This window comes from Sciurus vulgaris, assembly GCF_902686455.1.
Source record: "Sciurus vulgaris genome assembly, chromosome: 12".
Lineage (NCBI taxonomy): Eukaryota > Metazoa > Chordata > Mammalia > Rodentia > Sciuridae > Sciurus > Sciurus vulgaris.
In genome coordinates, this window is record NC_136473.1 from 48,749,410 (window position 1) to 48,771,782 (window position 22,373).

Genomic DNA, 22,373 nt, shown 5'->3' on the forward strand with positions numbered 1-22,373 from the left:
GGGAGAGGAGAATAGAAATGTGTAGATTAGACAATGGGAATGAACAGAAAGGATGGGGGGGTAAGCAAAGAAAAGAGCATGGAATGAATCTGATATAGTTTTCCCATATACATACATGAAAACAACACAGTGAATCCCACCATTACCTACATGTAAGACTGGCACTCTAACTAGAATAAGATGTATTCCATGCTTCTGTAATTATATCAAAATCAATTCTGCTGTCATATATAACTAAAAACAACCAATAAAAAATTTACAAAGAACGCTCAGCATACAACATGAGTTATTTATGCAGTGTTCATGGATAGAAAGAAAAGTTCACTCAAAAAATGAATTGCTGCCAAATTAATGCATAGAATATATAGATGCTTTTAAAATCAAAATCCCAACAAGGGTTTTCAAGACACATGGAAAACATACTAGCATTGGAGACAAGACCATTATGGATAGAGTAGCACTGGCATTTACCAACATTTTTTAGAATCTAAATAGTTTAAAGAAAATGTTCAGTTATATTGAAATTTAATGAGCATAATATATTGTTTATTATTTTTAGTTGTATTGTTCTCCGGATTTTTACAAACCATGCATGTTGTAAGACTATGAAAAATAAGATATAGAAGCATTTGATTACCCTAACATATTTCCACATGCACCTGTTCAGTTTCCTCCAACCATTCTAAATCCCTTACAAGCCTTACTCTTTTTTTTTTTTTTTTTTTTAGGTAGTGACTTATGAAATATCTTGCAAATGGAAGCATGCTGGTGGACTAGGGCTCGACCCTGTGTCTGACAGTTGGGAGAGGGCACCACACTAATGAGTTTGTGATCCTGTTGGGTACTCCTTCTGGATCTTGCTGATGAGGAGGCTGCCCATCCCAGACCCAGTCCCTCCACCAAGGCAGTGGGCCATTTGGAAATCCGGCAGGCAGTCAGAGCTCTCTGCCTCCTTCTCACAGCAAGCAGCGCGAAGTCCACCCGCTCCATGCTTTCTGTGTAGTGCCCCTTGGCTCAGTCGTTCCCAGCACCACTCAGACCAAAGACGAAGTTGTCAGGCCTGAAGATCTGCCCAAAGGGGCCCAAGCGCATCAAGTCCATGGAGCTGGTCTCTAGGTCCATGAGCACAGCAAGGTGCACATACATGCCATCGGTGTCCCTGCTGTAGTACACATCGATGCGCTCCAAGTGCAGATGACTGTCCCCGTAGTATATGCCGGTAGGATCAATGCCATCCTCCTGGCTGATCACCTCCTAGAAGTTAACACCGAGCTGGTTGCCATACTGCCCACCCTGCAGATGCAAGATCTCCCTTCTGGTGGTGGCGGCACATCAAGTAAGATGAACTAAGGTGGCAGGGGGTGAGTAGACCCGCAGAGTGTCTTGAGTAAGGTTTTATGTATTGATAAAAGTTGCTTTTTCATGCGTTCTCCTTTACTTATTGTTTCTTGATGCTTTTTTGTCTTTTCTCTTTTGGAACTGGGAATTGAACCCAAGGCTTGATGAGTTCAAGGCTAGTGCTTTGCGGCTGAGCACATCCAGCCCATTCATGCACGTGTTGATGAACTGTTATGAATGAATCTACAATAAATATTCAAAAAACTGACCAATAGCATTAGTACATTTCCACGCACTAATTAGCATAAATTTGGACCAATAGCGTTAGTACGTTTCCACGCACTAGTTAACATAAATTTGGACCAATAGCGTTAGTACGTTTCCACGCACTAGTTAACATAAATTTGGACCAATATCATTGGTCCTTCTTTTAAACCCTAATTAGCATAAGATTGGACCAATCGCAGGGAGTCAAGGGCTATATAAACCCCTAAGCACGGTGGGGTGTGTGGTGCTGTTTTATCTGTTCTTTTGTTTCGGAGTTATTCTTTCCGAATGGAAGCGGTGGCTGGTGAGCGGCTGGGGTGTCCTTCTCCGCTTGAAGGCGTGGACCGTCGTTAGGACCTGCGACATTTCTGGGCAACAGAGACATGCGGCTTGCGCAGATCCCCCCACTCGCCTGCAGAAGCCGGGAACAGTGTTTCATCGCGGAATTCCGTAACACAGGTATTGTTACGTTAGATAACTTGAAACTTTCTAAATTTCTCAGTTTTAACTCCTGGTAGCTAGCACCCTACCTCTTAATACGTTTTTCCTAAGGCATGGGCGTTTCACACATTCTGCTCTTGACTCTCGCCTGATCTTCTGTGGGTGTTCGGAGTTTGCACTCTAATTCCCTGACTGTCCAGGTTTCTCTGTAGTTTCCACTCGGGGACTGTGATTCTGGACGCTGATGTGACGTCATGTCACAGCTCACGCTTAGGGCCAAGAGAACAACGACCACGCATCCCTTGTGTCCTTGAGCTTGTTTCCTGCCTGGCACTGCTTTCCCGACTTGTCCCTGGTGCCAGTAGGTCTCCTCAGTGGGTGAAGGTGACTGCGCGTGAGGACAGGCTGAGTGTGGGGGGAGGGACGAAATTGAGAAAGATGTTTTCCTGTAAAAATTAGTGGACTTTTATTTTTAGTATCTCTGGCAGATTAGGTAGTAAATTTTTTTCATGATGTAGTACCTATTTAAAGAATTACGTTATTTGTTCTGTGTTTAATAGATGTTATAGAAAAGGTTACAAGAGGGTACTGCGATGTGAAAGTAGGATAATTTAAATAGTTTACAGTCCACCGTTCAGATACACTGTGTGTGTGTGCGTGTGCACTGGAACTGACAGCATATTTGTATTTTGTTAATGCCAAGTAGGGTCAACTACTACTGTGTTGGGTGTAATTTTTATTTAGTAAAAATTGAATGTACTACTACATTTTCTTAATAGAATTTTGACCATAGATTAATATTCCGTTACAAGGATTACTGATAATCAGTTGAGCCACTTAATGTTGGAGTATTTAGCTTATTTTTTTCTGGTAAAAACATTTTGTCTCTAAATATTTCTGTGCATTGCTGACTGAAACCTTTTGTGGCCCCGAGGAATGCGTTCCAGAGAACAAGCTGGGGGACTGGACGAGGAGCTCAGTGGCAGAGCATGTGCCCAGCACGTGTGGCTGTGGTGGTTTTCAGCACTGCTTTGTGGGCCTTCGCACTCTTCACTTTGACTTCCCTCACTTTTGGAGCCACATTCGTGAAACTCCAAAGCCAGTGTGTTAATCCAGAGATAGAGTGGACCCAGGGTCACGGACCTTCACTGTCCATCTCTTGGCTGGCTGCCAATTGCCATAGCGAGATGGCTGCAGGGCTCTAGTTATTCTGTCCAGACAGGACAGTATCCAGAGAAAGAAGGGAGACCACTAGAAGAATATGTTTCCAGAACCTCTCTCCACACCAGAGTATTTGCCTCATTAACCAGAGTTTGGTCAAATGCCCACTCCTAATATAATGATTGAGAGAAAAAATAACCACTGCAGCTTGGAGTGGGATGGCTCCCCCTGGGGCACCTGGCTGTGTGGCAAAGACCTGCACAACCGTGAGGTCCTACTGCAAAGGAGAAAGGGGGGAAGGCATGTGCAGCCCTTCTCTCAGATGGCCTGGGAATGTTGGGGGAATACAGCCTGCAGCTCACAGGCTGTCTACTGAGACAGGCACTCAAGACCAGCACCGTCATTATGAATTTGACAGAGTATGAGACTGGCCTCTGGTGCACTTTTTGATTTGCATAGGTTAAACCAGCCTTTCATCTTGGATAGAAACAAGTTTGTCATGATGTACAGTCTTCTTAACATGCTATTGTTAAATACAATTTGCTAATATTAAGAGTATTTTCTTCTGAGTTCATTAGGGATGTTGGTTGGTAGTTTTCTTCATGTGCTTTATCTGGTTTTGATATGAGTGAGATACTGGGTTTATAGAATGAATTTAAAGTGTTCAGTCCTTTCTTTTTCATGGAGTAACTTGAGAAGCTTTGGAATTAGTTCTTGAAATTTCTGGGAGATTCAGGTGAGAATCTCTCTGGTCCTGTCTTTTCCTCATTGGAAGAGTTTTTACTACTGCTTCTATTTCATTTCTAGTTACTGAGGTGCTTAAGTTTTCTGTGTCCTCCTTATTCAATTTAGTCAAGTCACATGTATCCAGAAACGTTTCCATTTCTTCTAGATTTTCCAATTTGTTGGAGTGTAAGTTTCTGAAATAGTTCCCAATGGTCCTCTGGATCTGTGATGTCTGGTGATTTTTCTTCTGTAACTTTATTAATTTGCATCCTTTCCTTTGGTTAGTTTGGTTTAGGGCTTCTCAATCTTGATTAACCTTTTGAAAAACCAACACTTTCATTGATTCTTTTTTATTGATTGTTTTTATTCTTGAATACATTGATTTCAAATCTAATCAATTACATCTTCCCTTTTACTGGTTTTGGAGTATTTTTTAATTGTCTCTGTTTTCAAGGGTCTTGAGATGCATTGTTATGTTGATTTTCAGTTTTTTATTTTTTTGACATTTCTGGTTTTCTTATGTATGCGCTTATACCTGTAAACTTTCCTTTTACAGTTGGCTTTATAGTGTCCTATAATGGTATTTTGTATCATTATTCTCATTTGATTCCAGGTACTTTTTAATTTCTCCTCTGATTTCTTCTATTACCCATTGATTATTCAAAATTGTATTGTTCAATCTCTATGTTTATATTGTTTCTGTAGGTCTTTTGGTGTTAATTTTTATTCCATTGTGATCAGAATTTATGTAATGAATTACATCTTGTGTGCATGTGTATGTGTGTGCACGTTCACATGTTTGGTAAATGTTGCTTTGTGACTTAAAGTATGGTCTGTTTTAGAGAAGCTTTCATGAGCAGCTGGGAAGAAATTATATTCAAATATTATTGAATGAAATATTCTATAGATGCCTGTTAAATTCTTTTTTTAAATATTTTTTAGGTTTGAAGAGTCTTTACTGAATTTCTTTGTGACTGGTGCGAGGGGTGTGTTGTAATCACCTTTATTTGTACTGAGAGCTATCTGAGATTCTAATCAGTGTTACCAGTTTTATGCAGTTAGGCTAACCAATGTTTGGGGCATAAATATTGTTGTATTTTATCATTTTGCTGGATTGTTCTCTTTGCCAGTATGAAGTGACCTTTCTGATCTCTTTTGGTTAATTAAGGGTTGAATTCTGCTTCTTTGGAAATGAAAATGGCTAGTTTGCTGGTTTTCAGACTCTTTCGCATGGTAATCAATTTCCATCCTTTCACTGTCAGCCCATGCCTGTGTTTGCCTGTAAAGTGTGTCTGTTGCAAATAGCACAGTTCTTGTTTTTTAAACCATTCTACCAGCCTACATCTTTTAGAGAGTTGAGACCATTTACATTCAATGTTATTACAAGGAGATGTTTATTAGTTTTTGCTTTATTTATTTTGATTTATTTCTTATGTTAAATTTGGTCCTGTTTCTCATTTTCTTAACTACTCTTCAAATGAGATTTTTTTCATTTGCAAGTGCTAGAGTTTTCTAAAATTTTTACCGTGTGGAATATTTTTGTAATTTTTTTTGTAGTGATGACTTCGTAGTTATGAATTCTTTGTCTTGCTGCTCATCTTAGAAGGTTCTTATTTCTTTTCTGATTCTGAGAGAGAGCTTTGCTGAATTTAGCAGTCTTGTTTGACAGTTATTTTGTTTCAGGGCTTGGGACACATCATTCCTAAGCATTCCTTGATTTTAAAGTTCATGCCGAGAAGTCAGAAGTAATGCTGATTGGCTTGCCTCTAAATGTGGCATGACATCTTCCTCTTGAAGCTTTTAAAATTCTATTATTTTTTTGTTAGGTGTTTTAATTACAATGCATTATGGAGAATTTTTTTTTTTATCTTGCCTATTTGGGGTTCTGTATTTGGATGTCCATCTCATTGTCAAGGTTTGGAAGTTTTTCTGTTGTTATCTCCCTGAAGTAGTTGTCCGTGCCATTAGTTGTATCTCATAACCCACTTTAATTCCAATGATTCTTCAATTTTATCCCTTAATATCCCAGACTTCTTGTTATTCCTATCATGTTTATTTTCTTACCTTAAATAGTGTCTGAATGTTCAATGCTGGCACTTTGTCTTCCAGCTCTGAAATTGTGTCTGCAACATGGTCTACACTAACAGACATTTAGATGAATATTATTGGATTTATTGTGTCTTTCACTTCTAGGATTTATGATTGGTGATTTTTCATGATGTACAACTCCTTATTGAATTTCTCACCCATATCCTTTATTAACTTCCTAATTTGCTCAGATGATATTTGTGTTTTCTTGGAATTCATTGATCACTTTTCTAGTCATTCTTTTGAATTTTTTGTGATATTTTATTTCAGTAACTTTAGGGTCAGTTGCTGTTGAATCATGAACATGAGGAGGTATTGTATTACCTTGTTTATTCATATTTCATGTTTTTCTGGGTTGGGTTTTATGTATCTTTTGGGATTGACTTACATATGGGATTTTTTAGGGCATGGCCTTCTCTTGCCACATTTTCTTCTGTTTTTCTGTAGAAGTAAAGGTCCAGGAGTGAAAACTAAGGGTCCTATCAATTGTTCCTATTGGGACCTAATCATTTGTTCTAGGGGTTTGACTTTTCTGTGACTTTTAGGTACAGTATTGTTGAAGTTTGTGGACCTTTAATTTGGGTGTAGATCAAGGTGAACTGTCTTTTGACTGGGTTTGATTTAGTTTAGTAGCAGAATTAATTCCCTGTGAACTTGTAGTTTCTCTGTAGATTACTAGCACTTCACAGAAGAGGCAGGGGAAAAAAATTAAAAAACATCTGAAGCAAACTGCATACAGAATTATAATAAATAACCCAGTACCTACTGTGACATCTACAACCCTAATTACCCAAAAACACAAATGGCAAGGTCAGCAATTGCCTGCAGCAAAAACAATAACTCTGGGAACAAGAAGTGACATTATAGTGAGTGGCAGGTGTCAACTATGCCATCCATATAATTAATAACCACAATAGCATGAATGGTAGGGGCAGCAGTGACATGGACCAAATAGTTCTAAAAGATAGTAGAAATACAGTTCATTAAGAAAAAAAAAGAAAATATGATAGGAAGGTTAAAAAAAAGTTGAGAATGCTTAAAACTTGATTTGAGAGAACATAGATATAGCAACTGAAGGTTATCAATAAGGAGAAAAAAGAAAAAGTGGAGGAAAGAACAAAGAAACTTACTTGTTAATGGGAGAAGGAAGAAGAGAGCAAGAAATGAGAAACAAGCAAACAAAATAAAACAAAACAAAAATGTCAGAACCCTCAAACAAGGCAAGGAAAAAAACTGCATTAAAAATGCTAAGGATGAGAAACAAGAAATATGTGTGTGTATGATACACACACACACACACACACACACAAACACACAGTGAATCAATCAGCACAGCAGGAACACCAAGAAGAAAAGAAGGGAAAAAAGATTTCATAATACAAAATGAAAGAATTGTATCTATTAAGTTAGTTAAAACTGTCCAGGAAAGATAGATAGTTAACAATAGACTGCCATTTATGATGGACTCATTTAGCCTAGCCTTAAATCATACAAACACAATTGTACAATGAGTATTTTTATGTAATTCTTCCTTTCCCCTTTGAAAATGGCACTCAGTATTTGAAGTCACTTGAATTATTTGAAGAACATTTTATTTCCTGTGCGACTATCTATCTTCCAGTCCTTTAAATAAGCCTTCTCAATTTTCTTTATGATTAACAGACAACACTGTGAGCCAGACTTACTTCCTTAAGTCAGATTAGCATATTCTTTATGACAGTGGGTGGTATCTGATGGGGATTCTTTACCTTCCAGGAAATAATAAGCCTCGTGCTGGAGTGCATCAACCAACTGCACGTCTGCAGCAGTGCCACGTACTTGTCTGGTGTAACACCACTGGGCAAGAAGCCAATGAGTTTTGGAAAACCATCCCAAATTGTCTGTATGAGTTGCTGGGTAAGGACCTTGAAATTCCCAAAAAAATGGAATTAGTATGTTTAACAGGCTAAGAGCAGTTTTATAACATGTTCCCGATCAGGACTAAATCTTTACTAATTTACTAATAACTAATGATGTTAATCTAAATCTGTCTGAGTGAGCAAAGTAGCTGGAGTGATAGATTGGCTTGTGTAAAGGCAGAGGCTGTCCACGCTGGCGTTTGTGAGGTGAGAGGTCTCTTTGTGGATGTGGATTAAATATTTCCATTTTGTTCTAAAGTCAGTGTCACAAGTCCCCCTCTTTTCACAGTCCCATCGAGGCAGGAATCTGCTCTAATCTCCTTCTGTGGTCTTGATGGGATCAGCTTTTCTCAGTTTCTAAGTGTGCTCAACCTAAGTTGTGATGCTTGGGGTGGTTTCTGCCATGTTCCTGTTGGACCATTATAAAAATTATTATGGGCCCGAAGTATTGCAGTAGCTTCTACTTAGCTCTTACTCAGAACTGGAAGGGCCTCAGATTTTACCCTGTTTGCAAGTGAGTAAGCAGCTGTCTGGGTAGTGGGCCTTCATCTGTACTGTAGCACTTACCACATTTCTTACTTCGTTGTATGGTCCTGGTTTTGAAGGCAAGAACAACTTCTTTCTGGTTTTTGCAGCTCTGTCATCTAACTTAGCATCTGGCATAGAGAGGATATCCCGTACATGTGCATTGATGAAAGGACTGGATTCTGATGGAATAGGAAGATGTACCAGAGCAGAGAAAAGAAATAATGCATTTTTACTATGAAGAATGTAGAGCACTCAGAATATTTGAAACTTCTTTGTAATGTCTTTGACCTTTGTTACACTTTATAAAGTCACAACACTACTTAGCAAATAAAACTCTCGTGCCTCTTAGACATAGGGGGTAACATATGGCTAGAATTTCTGTGAGCACAATCAAGGACACTGAAGCTTTATAGGTGTTTGGATTCATTATTTTACCCACAGCATCATTAGGATGAGAATGTTGTTGTGGTGCCAAAATCCTAAATAGAATTTTTTTCTGAGTGCAGAAGTTATAGCACTGAATTTCTGAATGAGGGACAGACTGGATTGGGTATTTTCTTTTAAACAGCACAGTGTAACTTGACCTGGTGTGACACCAGATGAATTCCTCAAAGGAGGTGGTTTGTGCAGAGGTATGTCATCTGTGGGTCATGTTCAGAGAGAAGGTTGTTGTGGGTAAACTGAAATAATATGCATCTTACCTTTTCCTGTCACCTAGTCCCACAGTCTCTGTTGGTCCCTTCTGCAGGACCTATGCTCCTGTGTCCATGAGCAATGAACTTGAGCAGAAGGATTTATGATGATTTTTCATGTGGTCATAGAAAAGTCCATTCAGCTAAGTTCACACTTCAGCCTTATCCTTCTAAGCTACTTACCCTACAGCCTGTGCCCCACAGAACTCAACAGAGTTACTTGGGATTTATTGTAATCATTTTAGAACCTATAGAAGTAGTGTTAATGTACTCTACCAAGTGCTGTGGCTAGGGTGTGAGCCCAACTCCTCACTGTGAGTAGTTTTGTGGTTTGGTTTTATGGAACATGGCTAGAGATGTGATTTTAAAATGGCTCAGTCAAATAGAAAGAGAGGGAACAGCTGCAGTTGGAATGGTGTTTCTGTTAGGGTGTGTTCAGTCTGCAGCAACTGAGTACCCTAACCCTAATTGCCTTTAGCCACAGAGGGGGCTTATGGGCTCATATGACTGGCATTCTGCCTTCTGCAGTGCTAGCTCCCTTTTATGGCCTCTGCTGTCTTTTGTTAGTTCCTGGAGCTGTGTGCTTCCCTGATGTCGGAGGGGGAAGTGGAAGAAGGCTGCTTCAAGTAGCTGTCTTTTGAGAAAGAGCATGCAAGTTCCCAAACCACCCGATAAACTACTGCTCATATTTCATTAGCCAGAAAGTGCCTGACCTTGAAACCAGTCATTCTGGCAGGGGAGGGAATTTTCCCACTACTGGGTTGATCTGGCCAGGGACCCATTCCTGAAACTGCACTCAAACCCCCAGCTGTCCAGGTCCACTACTAGTGGACATGGTAACAGGTTAGTGTCCCATTTCCTGATCTGCAAAGTGGAGGGAGTAAAAGTATATTCTTTTAGGGTAGTAGTGCTGATTCCTTGACTTAACATAAGGCACTTGGAAACATACTAGACCAGGTAGCCAGTGACACCTGTATTCATAACAAATTATATAAAGTGGCCATAGTGATTCCCCTTGTCATCAGGTGCTTTAAATTTGATAAAGTTGTCAAATGCTTCACATCCCATTATTTTGCTCTTCTAACCATTATGCCCATTTCTTTGGATACTTATGTCATCATTTTTTCCCTGTTGATATTATTTCCTTCTCCAAATTCTACTTTTATTTTTCTCATTATTTTCTTTCAAAAGAAATTTTTTTTTTAGTGTAAATTTTCTTTTTTCTCCTTATTGAAAAATTTTAAGTTTTTATTTCTTTACTTTTTTTTTATTGTAAACAACTGGGATACATGTTGTTTCTCTGTTTGTACATGGCGTAAAGGCATACCATTTGTGTAAACATAAATTTACATAGGGTAATGTTGTTTGATTCATTCTGTTATTTTTGGCCTTCCCGCCACCCCTCCCACCCCTCTTTTCCCTCTATACAGTCCTTCCTTCCTCCATTCTTACCCCCCTCCCTAACCCTAACTCTAACCCTAACACTAACCCCTCCCTCCCCCCTTTATGTGTCCTCATCCACTTATTAGCGATATCATTCGACCTTTGGTTTTTTGAGATTGGCTTATCTCACTTAGCATAATATTCTCCAATTTCATCCATTTGCCTGCAAATGCCATAATTTTATCATTCTTTATGGCTGAGTAATATTTCATTGTATATATACCACAGTTTCTTTATCCACTCATCAATTGAAGGGCATCTAGGTTGGTTCCACAGTCTGGCTATTGTGAATTGAGCAGCTATGAACATTGATGTGGCTGTATCTCTGTAGTATGCTGATTTTAAGTCCTTTGGGTATAGGCCAAGGAGTGGGATAGCTGGGTCAAATGGTGGTTCCATTCCAAGTTTTCTAAGGAATCTCCACACTGCTTTCCAGAGTGGCTGCACTAATTTGCAACCCCACCAGCAATGTATGAGTGTACCTTTCTCCCCACATCCTCACCAACACCTGTTGTTTGTATTCTTGATAATCACCATTCTAATTGGGGTTTGATGGAATCTTAGGGTAGTTTTGATTTGCATTTCTCTTATTACTAGAGATGTTGAACATTTTTCCATATGTTTGTTGATTGCTTGTAGATCTTCTGTGAAGTGTCTATTCATTTCCTTAGCCCATTTGTCGACTGGATTATTTGCATTATTCGTGTAGAGTTTTTTGAGTTCTTTATTCCTCTGGAAGAATAAGAAACCCAGAATAGCTAAAGCAATCCTTAGCAGGAAGAGTGAAACAGGGGGTATTGCAATACCAGATCTTCAACTCTACTACAAAGCAACAGTAACAAAAACGGCATGGTATTGGTACCAAAATTGAAAGGTAGATCAATGGTACAAAACAGAGGACACGGACACAAACCCAAGTAAATACAATTTTCTCATACTAGACAAAGGGGCCAAAAATATGCAATGGAGAAAAGATAGCCTCTTCAACAAGTGGTGCTGGGAGAATTGGAAATCCATATGCAACAGAATGAAACTGAAACCATATCTCTCGCCATGCAGGAAACTAAACTCAAAATGTATTAAGGACCTCAGAATCAGACCAGAGACCCTGCAAATTATAGAAGAAAAAGTAGGTCCAGATCTTCAACACGTCGGCTTAGGACCAGACTTCCTCAACAGGACTCCCATAGCACAAGAAATAAAAGCAAGAATCAATAACTGGGATAGATTCAAACTAAAAAGCTTTCTCTCAGAAAAGGAAACTATCAGCAATGCGAAGAAAGAGCCTACAGAGTGGGAGAAAATCTTTGCCAATTATATTTCAGATAGAGCAAAATACAGTTTTAAATAACAAATTTCAAATAGAACTAGTGGATACAACAATGTAAGTTCTGGATTACCTCGTAGACATTGGATCATGAGTCTGGTTGGTCCATGTGAGGAAGTACAGCTTTCTGTATAGTTGTCTCCAGTCTGAAACTTTTACATTCTGCAATCGTACCCCTTCCCTGAAGACACCATCTCCATTTCACAATTATGTACCCGACATACTTTAAATACAGTCATCTCACCACAGTCATAGGATCTGCCTCTGTGGATTCAACTAGACATGGACGGAAACATTCAGAAGCTTAGCATCTGTGCCAAACCCTGAATGATACAGCAGGTCAACTATCTATATGATATTCTCCTTGTGTTGTGCATTATAAGTAATCTGGCAAAAATTTAAAGTCTGAGGGAAGACATTTGTAGATAATATGCAAAAGTGATGCCATTTTACACAGGGGGCTTCAGCATCTGAGGGTTTTTGTTCCTGTCATTTTGTCCACACTGGATATGGAGGGAGGGAGCTGTGTTTGAGACCTGAGTGATGTGTAGTTCCGTAAGGTCTCTGGATGCTCTCTCTGCCTTCTTCCTTCTCTCCTTCAATCTTAATTTCAGACTGCAGAGAGCCTCACACTCTTCCCCACTAAAGTCCATGGCCTCTGATGCCTGTCTGCTCACCTCTGAGTCTGGCATCTAGAGCACCCCAGCCCACATCTGGCCTTTTCCCAACCTTTCCTCCCTTGCTCACTATTGGGCTGCTCTGCCTGTGTCTTCCTTGCAATCCAGAATTGCACCTTCAGAATATCTGGTTTTATTCTGTATAAACATTTATTAAAACAATAAATGTTAATAAACCTGAACATTTATTACAAATGTTTATTCCCTTAACTGTTTACATCTCATTTGATTAAGAAAGGATTTGATGTTAACTATTATTTAATCTTGATGTAGTTAGAATTCCCTGAAACCTTATGAGATGATAATACTATAATAACCATGTATGTCTCTAAGAACACAATGATTTCAGGCACACAAATATTTTTTACTTTTAAAGTAATTGTTTTATGGAACAAGAGAGTAATTTGAAGCGTACTTCCCCCAAGATGAAAATGCTGCAGTATGTAAATACATTTTGCCTTCACATTTGCACATTGCTACTCTCTGCAGTTTTGGTTAATTGCCCATCCCACTCCTGGTTCTTCCAGGTAATTCAGAATGTTCGTGTATTTAAATACCTCACCTCAAGAAAGCTTACTTTTCACTTCTGTCCACTTTCTTAAGCATCATAATTCCTTGCGTGGTTTCTTGGTGGGACATCTTCATGTAATAGAGGCTGTCATGCTGGGGACACATGAACTTGGGAACTCAAGAATCTTGGTATTGCTAGAAGCTCTTTTTCTATTTGGATATGTATAACAGAAGGCCATAATACATGTGTCTTATAATCACAGATGTTTTATTCTCTTCATTCTGAAGCTTGGGATGTCCAAGTTCAAAACTCCAGCACTACCTGTCTGGTTTGGTGGCACCTTTTCACTGTGTCCTCCCGTGGCAAAAGGGGAGAGGATGACTATTAAAGGGTTTAGTTGCATTGCTGAAGTCCCTGCTCTTAAGACCTAATCCTCTCTCAAAGCCCCCACCTCCAAGGCTGGGGGCATAGCATTTCAGCATATAAATCTTGCAGTGGGGAACCCAGACTTTGAGACTATAAAAGAATCTTAATCCATTCATCTAAGATGAATTGAATGCCTGCCATGGGACAGGCCCTGACCCAGGTGTTGAAGGACAGTGGTGGCCAGGGTATGGTGCCTGTTCTTGTAGAGCTCATGGTGGCATGAGAGGTACTGGTAGCAAGGATAACAGAGCCAGCCACAGTGCTATGTGGTTGTGTTGCAGTGCCTGTCATGGAGCTGAGGTGACCACACATTCCTTTCTCACTGGTTGTTGCCATCACACCAGATGGACTTGTGACATGTCATTCAGAGTAGAGGGATGAGGTTGGAGGCCAGCCAGTAGAATGCCCATTTTTCATCATTGGCCAGCTAGTATCCATCCTTCACTTCACTGTTATTTTCCTTATTCTTCTAGCTGTCAGCTTACTCGAAAACAAGCTCCTTAAATGAAGAGCCCTAATAATGTAAATATTACCTTGATCTTGTAAACCAAAAGAGAAGTCTTAAACTTACCTAACTTCTTAGAGAAAAATTCAGGGAAGAAACAAATTCTACCTTCAGCTCCCAAAGCTGATATTACTAACTTAAAACTATTCCCTGCACTAACACTCAACCAGTTCCTCCAATTTGACTTCTGTCACTATTAATTACTTTACTGTTTACAAAATTACCTCTGTGTATAATGTGCATGAATGCTTGCTCCCATACAATAATGTATATCCATAAAAACTTTTAATAAGTACCTAGTACATTCTATGTTTAATCAACATTAAATCCCATCCCTGTGCATATAAGCAACACATCAATCTCACATAGTACACATAAAACATCATATTAATTATCCCACATAGCTAATTCTTTGAGGATATGGATATTCTTCACTGACACAAATTCTAGTATTACACAGCACATCCAATTTACTGGTGGCACATATCCCATAGTTGTTTCACAGTCCAAATGGATAGTCCCTTCCAACAGAGGTCTCTGTCTACTGTCCTCCATGAAACCATCAGCCAGCCCAGTATGTGTCCCTCTTCTTGCTCTGATCCCATGAAACTCGGGGTTAGCTAATCTGAAATGTTATCTGGCATTTGGTTCCTACCTCAGGGGCATAACTTGTAACTCACTCTCAAGTTCCCCTTAAATAAGGCATCACAATGGATTAGTGTCATATTTGAAGGTGATCCAACAGAACTAACTCTCATGCCTTTAGTGGTTTTTATTTTTTAGGTATGCTTCCACTCACCACTGGCTGTCAGCCTTGACACAATCAATTCAATTGTAGCTGGACTTATGATAATGTCAGTATTCTCATTTAGAATATTAACCATAGAGTGTTAATATGGTTATGCTTGATGGACAGAAAAAAAATACAGAATTTCACGAGAACCCCTCACATTCCCTACACAATGTTTGGCCCCTTATCCCTACCCCTGGATAATGTTGTTCTTATGTGATCTAAAATTTATTAACTTTTATCCCAGGATGTCCGTACTAATATATAAAAATTTAATCTTCTTTTATACTAAAGTCCCACTAATGAACACAAGCAACTAGAAATCTTCCTATACCCTTACTAATTAACATAATACTTACATAGTACTTTATTTTACCCACCCTATATAAGATATGTCTTATTTCAAGTCAATACACAGTTATATAAGTTTATAATCAGTTGATGTAGCTTAAACACTGACAATGCTTAGATGAGTATTTATCCTTCATAAACACAAAGGTTTGGTCCTGATCTCTTTATTAGCTTATAGTAAATTTATGTATGCAAGGATCTCTGCCCCAGTGAGAATGCCCTCTATATCAAGATATGATCAATAGGTGCAGGTATCAAGTTCACTAATAATAAGTAGCTCACAAGGCTTTGCTCAACTACACCCCAGTGATTGCTCACACATGCAGCAATGATTAAAATTGACATATAAATGAAAGTTAGACTGTTATACTACAACAGGACTGGTAAATTTTGTGCCCACCACCACGGTCATATAATGAAACCTAGTTAATACAATGTGATGTAAAGTGTGATTAAGATAATCATTAAATAAGACTGAGCTCTAAGCTGTAGAAAGCCTTAATCATAATAAAAATAACATAAGAAAGTAGTCTTAGAACACCTGACTTCACTATAGCTAAGTCCCAAACTGTGATTAGATACCTCACTATGCTCAGCCCTAAACATAAATATTCAATTAACAAGGCTGTCTACCATAGATATCTACTAGCAACTGCTTAAAACTCAAAGGACTTGGTGGTGCCTTACATTCCTCCAGAGGATCCTGTTCTATAATTGATAAACCTTACCACCTTTGCAATATCAATCTATATACTGCCATCTTCAGCAAATCCTAACAAGGCCTTTGAGCAAGCACAAGAATTATACATAAAAATGTTAGGCCAAGGGTGTAGCCTATAAGGTGAAAAGCAGTGGGCTACATTTTTTGTTTTCTAGAACGGTATTCATGATAGCTCTTATGAAATCTCAAAGCCTAAGGCCAATGTAGTAGTAAGCTAAGAATAGAGAGCTTAGTTGAGTTGGGTGTCTCTCCATCAATATGGGTTTATGTATTGATAAAATTTGCTTATTCACATTTTTTTTCTTAGTTTTTTGGTAGGGTTCTCTTTCTCTTTTCTTTTGGAGTTGGGGGGGGGGGGGGTTGATGCCAGAGCTTGGCCACTGCGAGGCAAGTGCTTTGACCCTGAGCTATATCCCAGCACGTTTGCTCATGTGTTGATTAAGGTTGGGTTATTTTCAGCTTGGGGCTGCTATGCATAAATCTATAAGTACTAAAAAAAACAAAGAAAAAGCAAAAGAACTGACCAATAGCAGTTAGTGTGGTCCAAGTCCTAATTAGCATAAATCTGGACCAAAAGCAGTGAACCAAGATCTATGTAAACCCCTAGCAGAGCGACCTAATGAGGGAAACGTGCCATGGAGTCTGGTGTTGCAATGCTAGGGTTCCGCTCTGCAGAGTAAATTCTTCAACTTCATAAGACAAGAATTCAGAAAGAAGGAGAAATGGATGTGCAGCGCTTGATGGGATGGACCGACATTAGGAGGTGGAGATGCAGGCCTCTGCAGCCAAGAGAAGTGTTGCAACTTGTGCAGACCCTCACCTTCATGCAGAGCAGCAAACTGAGTTTCATCACAGAACTCCAGTTTCAAAGGTAGCATTAAATATTAATCAGTAACTATTTTTATATTTCTCAGGTTTAATTCCTGTTAGTGAAAATTCTGAGATGTTTTGGCTGAGATGAGAAAGTTTGGCAAAATGATTTTATGCCATAAGGATTAAAGGGAGTGTGTCTGCGGGGTGCTGTCCCTCGTGGACATAAGTTAGAAGAATAAGGTGAATCTACTCTTTGCAGGATGGAAGGAAAGAAGAACAAATGAGATTAGATGGAAGAAATTAGGGAATATGCTTAAGTCAGTGTTTATTTTTTTTTTTGGCCATTTTTATTTCCATCTATGTTTTCTTCTGTCAAAAAGTATGTCCCTTTACTCTCAAGCTGTCCCGTTTGTGTTGTTCTTTTAATTCACTTGAAAAAGAGTCCACAAAGAATGAAACATGGCAAGAGTGAAAATAGACCCTTTTTGTTTCACCTGAACTGTCACTATGAAAGCAGTGTTTTCTCTGGTCCCTCTGGAGACTAGAGATGCTAAGAGTTTCATAGGTAGAATGTCTCAACCCAGACCCAGGCTCCTGTGCAACAAGAAACAGCCTGAGTGGCAGGACAAGAGGTGTGTCTGGTGGTCACTGTCTTTATTTACAGAGAGTCAATAGCTGAGTAAGAAATCTAGACTGTAACAAAAGTCACAAATACTCATTATACTAATAAGAATTGATAAAGACTTACACAGTTCTGGTCAGTTCAAAGGCTGTCTGAAGATTGCCTTTAAGTCCTTTAAATACAGTATGATAAAGGTGTGGTGTTGAGCTGTGTTAAATAGAATTAAAGGGTCTCTCTTCACACAAGCGCTTCCTCGCGGAGAGCTTGGAGCTGCAGCTCCTCAGGCCTGGGCCGCCGCTTACCTGCAGCCTCCTTCTCCTTCTCAGGGCTCTCGGTCCGCTTGCCCCCCGACGCTGCTCAGAACAGGCTATATGACTTCGCTGTGAAGATGGCATCAGGCAGAGGGACAAAAACTTGGACTTTCGCCGAAAGTGGGACAAAGATGAATACGAGAAGCTTGCTGAGAAAGAGGCTCATGGAAGAGAGAGAAAAGAAGGATGGAAAACCAGTGCAGGCAGTCAAGCAGGAACTCCTGCGGCACAGGGACTACAAAGTGGACTTGGAATCTAAGCTTGGGAAGACAATTGTCATTACCAAGACCACCCCACAGTCTGAGATGGGAGGATATTACTGCAATGTCTGTGACTGTGTGGTGAAAGACTCTATCAACTTCCTGGATCACATTAATGGAAAGAAACATCAGCGAAACCTGGGTATGTCTGTGCGTGTGGAAGGTTCCACCCGGGATCAAGTGAAGAAACGTTTTGAAGTCAACAAGAAGAAGATGGAAGAGAAGCAGAAAGATTATGATTCTGAGGAAAGGATGAAGGAGCTCAGAGAAGAGGAGGAAAAGGCTAAAGCATATAAGAAAGAGAAACAGGAGAAGAAGAGGAGGGCCAAGGAAGACTTGACATTTGAAGAGGATGATGAGATGGCAGCTGTGATGGGCTTCTCAGGCTTTGGTTCCACCAAGAAGAGTTACTGAGGTTTTCTGTGCTTGGCCTAACTTTGGCCTATGCTGGACCTAACTGTGTGTGTTGGGGGGGTCATTTCTTTTTGGGTACTAGGGAAAGTCCTTAAGAGTGTTAATGGGCAGGACTAAGGGGTGGGTGTTTGTTGATTCCCTCTACCATGGGAGAGGGCACAGGATGCAGAGGTAATGCTGTGGCATATTCCTTTAGCTTCATTATATCACTGGAGTCACAAGATCTTTGCCCATCTGAGTTCCCAATAAAGAAAAGCCTTCCCTTCTGAGACTGCTTTCCCAAAACTCACTCTGCATCTTTCGGTCTTCATCTATCTAACCTGTTGTCTGAGCATCCTACTTTTATTCTGTGTTCTGCCTTTGTTTTAATTCTGACTTGTTCAACCTGCAACAGAAGGGTTCTCTGAGTCCCCATTTTCCAGCTGATGGCATATTCTTGACCAGCCCTGCCTCCCATCCTGCTCTGTGGTTCTCTAGCCGCCTCCTGTGCATGCGTGTGTACTTCTGCCTGGGTCAGTGGTTTGTGTGGATTGTGTGCATGAATCTGTCACAGAGGGGAGACTGAGCTAGAATCTCAGAGCATTGCTGCCCTGGGGCCTGATGTTCTTGGTTTCCTTTAGCGCATGTAACAGGAAATTAAATGGGATGAGTGTTTGGTGTGGTTTGTGTCTGGTGAGTTCTTTAACATTGTTCTTCAGATGTGGACTGTTCTACCTTCTCCAGTTTGTTTCATTTTACTGAAGATTTCTTTGTTTTTGTCTTCCTTGTGAGCAGGCTCTTGGAAGAACCTGTTTGATGCAAAAAAGAAAATGGGAAAAGAAAAAGAAAAAAGAAAACCACCAAAACCCAAAAAATACAACCAAGCACACAAACTCACAGTGGGAGCCCTTGGGTCTCAGAGGTTATTCAACGTGTATAATAAATGGCATTGACTTGGGCCTATTTAAAAAAGAAAAAGACCAGGCTATATTTAAGAAAGTACTTGTTACAGACATTTTGTATTTGATTGTACAGATTTGATAGGGATAGACAAATTCCTATAATTGAAGATTTTAAAGAAGTTTGTATAGGTGCAATGTAGAAGACCTGGAAGGCTAAGAGCAGTAGGTGTTTTTTTGTTAATGTTCATTCTTTAATGTGTTCATTCTTTAATGTGTGTTTAATGTGTTCCTGCTTGGGTATGGCTCCCTTTTTGTCTGAAGTTGATTTGTCAGTGGTCCAAAAGCTAACACCTCCTTAAGCTACATTATTTTGAAGCATGTTGTTTAAAACACAGTTAATTATCCCTTTCTAGTCTTCATCTTTGATTTTGATTTTCTTGGCCACATTTTAAAGAAGACGTAGGTGAATAGTGTATTCAGAGAAGAATAATAAGAATGAAGTAATGTGTACAAAATAGGACTGGAGTTATGGCTCAGTAGTCGAGTGCCCCTAGTTCAATCCCCGGTACAAAAAAAAAAGAAAAGAAAAAGAAAAAAGAAAGAAAGATAGAAGGTTAAAGGAAGGGGATATATTGGTTCATAAACAAATAGAAATAGCTCTTTCTGACAATTGAAATGAAAATGGGACTGGAGATCAAAGCATGTACTCAGTAGGGGTTTAATCAAACTGTCGTCCTCTAAGGACTTTAAATTCGAGGTTTTTTTTTTTTAATTACTTCATTAGTTATAATTCCATTTTGTAAAAATTTCTTTTGGGCATTAATTCTAAACTACCTTACAACTTCACATAGTATCAAATGTTTGTAGGAAAAACTATTCTTCCTTGATTATCAACCTCTGAAATTAGAATATGAAATAACTTACATGAGAATTTTAAAAAGTTTATTTGCAGGTCCAAAGGAAATGAGATTTTAGTTTTCTTTTAGAAGTGCCACAGACTATTTGCAGTTGCTTTTACATGTGATGGCATAAGTACTGTTATATTCAAATACTTAAACTTTGTCTCCTGCATTTGTACAAAATAATGTAATGCCAAAATCTGAAACAAAGGTTAACTTCTAAATGATTCAGTTGTTTAAATTCATACTGAAACAATAAACTCTTATTTACTGCCTCTTGAACAAACCAGGAATCCAGAAATGGTCCCCCCCCCCCCCTTTTAGAGTAGGGGGGACTTTGTGACCTTTTTTTTTAAAGAGGAAAAAAAATTTATTTGGTGCTCATGGTTTCAGAAGTCTCAGCCCATAGACGACCAACTCCATATCTGGGCCTGAGGTTAGGCAGAACATCAAGGCAGAGGGACATGACAAAGGCAAGCAGCTCAGGACATTCCCACCAAGAAACAACTCTGCTCACCAGGGACAAAATGTATACCTGCAAAGACATGCCCCCAATGACCCACCTCTCCCAGCCACACCCTATCTGTCTTGCCCAAAAGTCCAAGTCCAAAATCTTATCTGTGACTCAAGGCAAACTCTCAGTATGAGCCCCTGTAAAAATCAAAAGCAAGTTACATATATTCAGTATATAAAGGCACAGAGTAAACATTTCTTTCCACAAGAGAGAAATAGGAGCATAGAAAGAGGGGATGGAACCAAGGTAAGACTGAAATCCAGCTGGACAAACAAGTCCTGTAGCTCTGCTGAGTGCAGCCTACATGGCCTCTGTCTTGGCATTTTTCTGCTTTATTCCTGCAGCTTTCATCAGCAGAACTTTCATAGTATTGGCTTTTCTTAATCTCAGGGTCTCCACTGCATTTTTGGCTTTCTTCTCACATCTTCACATTGTCCTGTCAGGGGCTGCTCACAGGTATTCTGATCTTGCCACTTTGCTTAGGCTCCCAGGATTCCTGGGAAATCTTGGTGGAAGCCTCCCTGACTCTCTAACTCCAGTATCCTGTAATCCTGCAGAACTGTCTTCAGGTGGTTGATGCCAAAGTCTGCTGCCATCTCAAGCAGCAGCCAAACCTGGCTGTGCAGAAAGGGTGAGAAATGGCCAGAGTCCCCTACACCCCTGAGTCTTTATGAATTGAACTTTTTATCGCCATAGCCCGTTGGCGTGCCCCCAACCACCCTGAAGTCGGTCGAGGAAAATTTCTTAACTAAATAAGCTCCAAAGAGCCAAAGTATCAACTTATAGATCATTTTTTTTAAAGCTTAAATTTATTAATCACCTTTGCAGTAAACAATGAATTATGAATACCTCAGGGGCAGCCTTCTTAAGTGACATGTAAAAAAAAAAGACAGAGAGAGTTTGTGCAGTGAATTGTTATTCTACTCTCTGTGATTTATCTTAATTTCAAAACCTTGCTGTTACAAATTGGACCTTTGTACTGTTTTCTGAAAATATTGAAAACAGCATATTTATCCCATCCTGACTGTAATTGGTTAACTGCTGTAACTGTTGTGTACCCAAGGTGTGCATGTCCTGCATTATGTACAATTGTTCTCAGTGCTTCCAAGAATGAATCTAAATGGTTCTGGAAAATTAGCGAATGTTGTTGCAGACAAAGCCAATAAAAAATTTTGGACTTCTTTTGGGGACAAGTTTGAAAGAGAAATGCAGTCCACATGCACAGACAACCAAGATTTTGAAAAAGGTATACATAGCGACATGTTTGGTGCATTGGTTTTGAGGAAGGCTTTTTGTCAAAAAGGAGGTGTGTGACCTTTCCCCACAGACCTGAGAGATGTGCCTTTTCTATGTAGTATTACAGATGTCGGAACCCAGAGGGCTGTGTTCAATGTAGGTTTGGGCTGTAATCAAAACAATTAGACAGATTAAATGTACCTGGAAATGAGCAGTCTTATTTTTGTGGTTTTATATTATACAATAAACACTTAAAAGATGAAAAAAAAATACAATTAAAGTATCAGAATTTTTTTTAAAAATTAGAAGGTTCAGTCCTTTGAAAACCATTCAAGTTTTGAAAAACTATATATATATATATATATATATATATATATATATACATATATTAGTTGTTAATGGGTCCAATACCTTTCTTTTTATGTGGTGCTGAGGATCAAACACAGGGCCTCACAGGTACTAGTTGAGTGCTCTGCTGTTGAGCCACAACCCCAGCCCCTCAAGTTAAGGTGTACCACACTCTGAGGAAAGTA

General features: G+C 39.4%; 1 protein-coding gene and 1 pseudogene across 6 annotated transcripts in view; both read left to right on the forward strand.

Annotated features, from left to right (window-relative positions):
• Positions 1–22,373, forward strand: part of LOC306641202 (protein downstream neighbor of Son-like) — a 78,886-nt gene that overhangs the window by 55,263 nt on the left and 1,250 nt on the right. For 3 of the 5 annotated variants that reach the window (XR_013758055.1, XR_013758057.1, XR_013758059.1), the window contains 2 exons: positions 16,566–16,761; positions 16,963–17,020. The gene's annotated coding sequence lies outside the window, so the exon portion shown is untranslated. Of the gene's footprint in view, positions 1–728; positions 1,337–1,880; positions 2,065–16,565; positions 16,762–16,962; positions 17,021–22,373 lie in introns of all 5 variants that reach the window. The other 2 variants (XR_013758056.1, XR_013758058.1) reach the window with 1 other exon arrangement.
• Positions 17,714–20,289, forward strand: LOC306641214 (zinc finger matrin-type protein 2-like; annotated as a pseudogene). Its single transcript has one exon. The product of its transcript is annotated as a zinc finger matrin-type protein 2-like (transcript).